General features: G+C 44.2%; 1 non-coding gene across 1 annotated transcript; it reads left to right on the top strand.

The window, feature by feature from the left end:
* Positions 1-3,958: 3,958 nt before the first annotated feature.
* Positions 3,959-4,077, top strand: LOC124042263. Its single transcript, XR_006840054.1, has one exon. It is a non-coding gene; the product is annotated as a 5S ribosomal RNA (ribosomal RNA).
* Positions 4,078-7,322: the final 3,245 nt, after the last annotated feature.

Genomic DNA, 7,322 nt, shown 5'->3' with positions numbered 1-7,322 from the left:
ACTCATTTCCATATCTGTTTGTAGCTTTTAACACTAGTTCATCATTTTAATCATTTTAATATCATTTTAAATTTAGCACATATATTTTTGGTGCTCTCCCTGCTCAGAAACAGGGTCCAATTCGCCTTGAGTAAAAGTTATTATTTACATTTACATTCGTGTGAATACATGAGAGGGACCGACCTGAGCCGGTGGCAGCCTTTGGCAGGCTAAGGAACCTTATAGGCCGAGGCTGTTTGCTCCTGGGCTTGGTAGGAGGGGGAGCAGGCCTGGGTGGGCTGTCAAGCGACTTGACCGGGGTCCCGACATCCAAGTAGTCACGGAGCTCCGCAGGGGTGTTCATATCCACTGAGCTCAGGCTTCCCAGAGAGCTGGTTGCTATTTCCCCCGTGGACATGGCCGAGCCCAAACTTCTCCTGCCCATGGCCTTCACCTCATGTACCCCCTTTGGGGTAGACCAGAAAAGAATGCTCCCATCATAGAAATACATATAGAACTAGTATATACATAAACTAATACAGAGAGATCCTGTATTTTAGGATCTATTCTATCATGCTGTTTAAACCGAAACCCCCTGTATTTAGCCTCGTTATTGTTATGTCATTGTGTTACTTTAAATATTATTACTTTTTACTTTAGTTTATTTGGTAAATATTTTCTAAACTCTTCTTGAACTGCACTGTTGGTTTCACGGTAAAGGTCTACACTTGTTGTGTTCGGCACATGTGATTGATTTGATTTTAAGACATGGAACCACTATCTGTTTTGGCAATTTATCAGTCCAAGTATAATTCTGAACTGCAATTTTTCACATTTACAATAAATTCGATGTCCATCCTACCTTCCAGTCCTCCTCCTTTAGGTGAGCCTCGATGTCTCTCACCTCCTCCATCAGGTCAATGGGTCCGTTGTTGTCAACACAGCCCTGGTCCGACTGGACTATCAGGGCTTTGACTCCCCGCCTGCCCTTCTTCTTCTTGCCCCTCTTGGAGGGAGCTGCAGTGGGAGGGACGGGAACAGGCCACACGCTACTGCTGCTGAATGACTTATTTACCTGGATGGACTCCAGAGAGTGAGATCCGGGTCGAACTTGGGTTCCGTCCACCCCCACCATGTTCTTCAGTGGGGCCAGAGCTATGGGCTCAAGCCTTCGTGGCAAAGGCCTCGGTGGAGCTTTCGGCCGCGGAATGCACTGAATAGAGGGGAGGAAGTGGTGCGCGAAGGTGCTGCCAACCCCGATGAGAGCAGTCCGGACATAATTCTCATGGATAGCACTTATCTTTCTTTGCTTTGCTTCCATGGCCTCTCTCTCAGCTCTCTGCATCTGCAGAAGTCTGGCATCACTGATGAAGCCACGATGGCCCTCTGCGATTGGGTAGCTCTCCTGATAGCCCTGGATCACAATGGTACAGTATGAAATATATAGCAGAAGTGAAGAAGGCAAAATAGTTTCTACAGTGTGTCATGAAAAACTTTTAAGTTAAAGATTTTTATGGATGTAGGCCTACTGTATGTCTATGAAAATACAAAATAAACAGTGATATTTTTGGAAAAAGGTTTGAAAAACTGATGAGCCTTACAAAACATGAAAACTTGTCCTGGTCATCCTGTTGGTTTAAAGCCATGTTTTGCTTCCTCAGGTTTTCGATGACGCTCTTCATCTGTGAGTTCTCCTTCTGGTGTTTGTCAAACTCACTTGATTTTCTCCCTCGATAAGCCATTGATGATAAATATTAACACTCTCAAAATAAGAACTTAACCTATCTCTGTGGGAGATCTATCATGAAATGAAATTTTGGTTGTCAGATGGAATCAGCAATGATATATATCATGGCAAGGCTTCCGTTACATTGTGATGTCATAATGGGGTCTGTTGACAGTGCTGAGCACATCAGCACATGGTGAACATTAATGAAAGCTTTTTGATTCCCATATAAAATTATGAATATGGTGAATTTGTAAATATATATATATAAACTCAGCAAAAAAAAGGACCCTGTCTTTCAAAGATAATTCGTAAAAAGCCAAGCAACTTCACAGATCTTCATTGTAAAGGGTTTAAACACTGTTTCCCATGTTTCCCACGCACAATCCCTACATCAGTGCTCAGACTTTCCGCAATAAGCTGAGAGGCTGAACTGAGGGCTTCTAGGCCTGTTGTAAAGCAGGTCCTCATTAGACATCACCGGCAACAGCGTCGCCTATGGGCACAAACCCACCGTCGCTGGACCAGAAAGGACTGCCAAAAAGTGCTCTTAACTGACGAGTCGCGGTTTCGTCTCACCAGGGGTGATGGTCAGATTTACGTTTATCGTTGAAGGAATGAGCGTTACACCGAGGCCTGTACTCTGGAGCGATATCGATTTGGAAGTGGAGGGTCTGTCATGGTCTGACGCAGTGTCACAGCTTCATCGGACTAAGCTTGTTGTCATTGCAGGCAGTCTCAACGCTGTGTATTACAGGGAAGACATCCTCCTCCCTCATGTGGTACACTTCCTACAGGCTCATCCTGACATGACCCTCCAGCATGACAATGCCACCAGCCATACTGCTCGTTCTGTGCATGATTTCCTGCAAGACAGGGATCGGAGGGTGAGAGCTAAGGCCATTACCCCCAGAAATGTCTGGGAACTTGCAGGTACCTAGGTGTAAGAGTGGGGTAACAAGGTACAGCAAGAACTGGCAAATCTGGTGCCGTCCATGAGGAGGAGACGCACTGCAGTACTTAATGCAGTTGATGGCCACACCAGATACTGACTGTTACTTTTGATTTTGACCATTGATTTTGATTATTCCATTTCTGTTAGTCAAATTTCAGTGGAACTGGTTCAGTTTATGTCTCAGTTGTTGAATCTTGTTATGTTCATACAAATATTTACACATGTTAAGTTTGCTGAAGTTTGCATTTTGCTCCAGCAGAGGGTTCTCTTGTGTCATGCGTGGAGCAACTCCCTTTTATTTATCACCCTAATAATGTTGTGTCTTTTTATTGGACTAAATGCAGTTTGTTAGTGCTTCCATGCCCTGCCCTGATCAAATCAAATAATGGACAATGCGTTTACCTCAAAATCTAGGCAGTGCATTCAGCATTTCTTTTTAGGCTTGGAGACTGTCAATGTCTGTAGTCCATTAGGGCCCTGTAAAATCCCCCCCCCCCCAAACCCCCCCAAAAAATAATAATTCCCCGTTGACCGTTTGTCCCTGCTTCTGCAGGCTTTCGCTCTCAAAAGTACACCTTTTTAATCAAAATATAACACGATTAGATGTTCTATGTCCACGACAACATTTAAAACCCTAGCAGGAAACCACTTTTGAGGTCTGGGGAAAATGGAAGACATATCGATTTTGGGGTGTAGTTACACTTTTTTTAGGCAAGTGTGCGCCAGGAAGAGACCTTTGTTTGGTTAAGCGGTGTTGCTGTAGCGCTCATGTGATTGCGGAGTTTGCAAAACAAATGGCCACTGGATTGATGCAAATAATCATGATATAATTCTGCCAGGCTTACTTTGCAGTTAACATTTGATTGAGAAGGTATTTGTGGGAAGCCTTTCCTTCTCTACCACAAGAAGGCTATCATGAGCCTCATCGCCAACGGCTACACAAAGTGTAGACATGCATGTAAAATGCATGCATGTAAAATCCCCTTGAGTTGATTTCCTCCTTAGTTCAAAGCATTTTTGAATATTGTTGAATTTCGGGTTTAATGTCTGTATTTCGTGATTCCGTGTGGGCACGCTGTATTTTATAGGGCCCTAGTCCATGAAGTTGTCATAAGTATGAACCTAGGATATGCCCTCTTCCCCCCCCGCCCCCCCCCCCCACAAGAGTGAAGTATATGGTCTGGAAATGCAAGCAAGGTTTGAGCTTTTCAGTGTGTGTCACAAGGTGGACATTTCTCTGTCCCCCAAAGAGTAAGCGACACGTTGACATTATATAGTGTACCAAGAGATCATCTTTCGCTTACGGCCATACCAGCCTGAATACGCCCGATCTCGTCCGATCTCGGAAGCTAAGCAGGGTTGGGCCTGGTTAGTACTTGGATGGGAGACCGCCTGGGAATACCAGGTGCTGTAAGCATTTTGCTCCAGCAGAGGGTTCTTTTGTGTCATGCGTGGAGCAACTCCCTTTTATTTATCACCCTAATAATGTTGTGTCTTTTTATTGGACTAAATGCAGTTTGTTAGTGCTTCCATGCCCTGCCCTGATCAATTCAAATAATGGACAATGCATTTACCTCAAAATCTAGGCAGTGCATTCAGCATTTCTTTTTAGGCTTGGAGACTGTCAATGTCTGTAGTCCATTAGGGCCCTGTAAAATCCCCCCCCCAAACCCCCCCAAAAAATAATAATTCCCCGTTGACCGTTTGTCCCTGCTTCTGCAGGCTTTCGCTCTCAAAAGTATACCTTTTTAATCAAAATATAACACGATTAGATGTTCTATGTCCACGACAACATTTAAAACCCTAGCAGGAAACCACTTTTGAGGTCTGGGGAAAATGGAAGACATATCGATTTTGGGGTGTTGTTACACTTTTTTAGGCAAGTGAGCGCCAGGAAGAGACCTTTGTTTGGTTAAGCGGTGTTGCTGTAGCGCTCATGTGATTGCGGAGTTTGCAAAACAAATGGCCACTGGATTGATGCAAATAATCATGATATAATTCTGCCAGGCTGGCATAGGCTACTTTGCAGTTAACATTTGATTGAGAAGGTATTTGTGGGAAGCCTTTCCTTCTCTACCACAAGAAGGTTATCTGGTTATCATTTCTCTGTCCCCCAAAGAGTAAGCGACACGTTGACTTTATATAGTGTACCAAGAGATATCAACGGATATCAACGGATATCAAAGAAAAGCTCTCACACACACACACACACACACACACACACACACACACACACACACACACACACACACACACACACACACACACACACACACACACACACACACACACACACACACACACACACACACACACACACACACACACACACACACACAGCAAGGATGGAGTGACAAAGTGCGGTGCTTAAAGACACACAGATCCTGCAATGGCATTTCCATATTCTCAAGGCCATGCCGAGTTCAACGAGATGCCACGCTTGACCGTGGCTCGCTCTGAGTGCAGCGACCGTGAAACAAGTAGGCCCAAAATTAAGCCTAGCCCTAATTGTCATTTGCTTTTGGGTGACAGTGAGAGAACCGTTAGGGTGAGAAGCATAATTCGACCTCAGGTATATTCCTGAGGTCCTCCCGATCTGTGCAAGCCTAACCTTGACCGTGTGGCACTAACCCTTAACAGTAAATCAGGGTTTTTTGGTCTCACAGATTACAATGACATCTCTCCTTATAGGAATACATTGCCTGCTCCCCTAAATTCAACCTAGAGCCTATGTGGGTTAATATTGCCTTATGAACCTGTCTTCGATGACAATCCATCAGGCCACTATGAGGTCTACCTGTGTTGATTCTAAGCTTCCTGAAGCAACCGGAAGTGATTAAATCCAGCCTAAAAGTGTTTTAATATACATAACCTGCAATTTTGAAAATCACTGCATTCAACCCTGTGTAGATCAGTCAATTCTAAACATAGACTTAAAACTCAGGATTCCGTAAGAGCCTACCCCAATGAGGATATGTGTTCACGTTCAGATTCCTGTGCCAACCGGAAGTGCCTTAAATTGGTGTCATAGGTGCTGTTTCGAAGGGTTAAAAAGGTCAAATCTTTTTAAAACTTCACATGTGTGATTAAACAACCCTCATGAACTGTAAATTAGTGATTTTTCGAACGGATATCAAAGAAAAGCTCTCTCACACACACACAGCAAGGGTTGAGTGACAAAGTGCGGTGCTTAAAGACACACAGAGCCTGCAATGGCATTTCCATATTCTCAAGGCCGTGCCGAGTTCAACGAGATGCCACGCTTGACAGTGGCTCGCTCTGAGTGCAGCGACCGTGAAACAAGTAGGCCCAAAATTAAGCCTGGCCCTAAATGTCATTTGCTTTTTGGTGACAGTGAGAGAACCGTTAGGGTGAGAAGCACAATTCGACCTCAGGTATATTCCTGAGGTCCTCCCGATCTGTGCAAGCCTAACAATGACCGTGTGACACTAACCGTAACAGTAAATCAGGGTTTTCTGGTCTCACAGATTACAATGACATCTCTCCTTATAGGAATACATTGCCTGCTCCCCTAAATTCAACTTAGAGCCTATGTAGGTTAATATTGCCTTATGAACCTTTCTTCGATGACAATCCATCAGGCCACTATGAGGTCTACCTGTGTTGATTCTAAGCTTCCTGAAGCAACCGGAAGTGATTAAATTCAGCCTAAAAGTGTTTTAATGTACATAACCTGCAATTTTGAAAATCACTGCATTCCACCCTGTGTAGATCAGACGATTCTAAACATAAAGACTTAAGACTCAGGATTCCGTAAGAGCCTACCCCAATGAGGATATGTGTTCACGTTCTGGTTCCAGTGCCAACCGGAAGTGCCTTAAAATGGTGTCATAGGTGCTGTTTGAAGGGTTAAAAAGGTCAGATCTTTTTAAAACTTCACATGTGTGATTAAGCAACCCTCATGAACTGTAAATCAGTCATTTTTCCCAACAGATGTCAAAGAAAAGCTCTCACACACACACACACACACACACACACACACACACACACACACACACACACACACACACACACACACACACACACACACACACACACACACACACACACACACACACACACACACACACACACAGCAAGGATGGAGTGACAAAGTGCGGTGCTTAAAGACACACAGATCCTGCAATGGCATTTCCATATTCTCAAGGCCATGCCGAGTTCAACGAGATGCCCCGCTAGACCGTAGCTCGCTCTGAGTGCAGCGACCGTGAAAAAAGTAGGCCCAAAATTAAGCCTGGCCCTAAATGTAATTTGCTTTTGGGTGACAGTGAGAGAACCGTTAGGGTGAGAAGCACAATTTGACGTCAGGTATATTCCTGAGGTCCCCCCGATCTGTGCAAGCCTAACCTTGACCGTGTGGCACTAACCCTTAACAGTAAATCAGTTTTTTTTGGTCTCACAGATTACAATGACATCTCTCCTTATAGGAATACATTGCCTGCTCCCCTAAATTCAACTTAGAGCCTATGTAGGTTAATATTGCCTTATGAACCTTTCTTCGATGACAATCCATCAGGCCACTATGAGGTCTACCTGTGTTGATTCTAAGCTTCCTGAAGCAACCGGAAGTGATTAAATTCAGCCTAAAAGTGTTTTAATGTACATAACCTGCAATTTTGAAAATCACTGCATTCCACCCTG

The sequence above is a fragment of the Oncorhynchus gorbuscha genome, linkage group LG08, assembly GCF_021184085.1.
Source record: "Oncorhynchus gorbuscha isolate QuinsamMale2020 ecotype Even-year linkage group LG08, OgorEven_v1.0, whole genome shotgun sequence".
NCBI classification, from domain to species: Eukaryota; Metazoa; Chordata; class Actinopteri; order Salmoniformes; family Salmonidae; genus Oncorhynchus; species Oncorhynchus gorbuscha.
The sequence above is the reverse complement of the archived record's forward strand: the minus strand, read 5'-3'. Positions and strand labels throughout refer to the sequence as shown.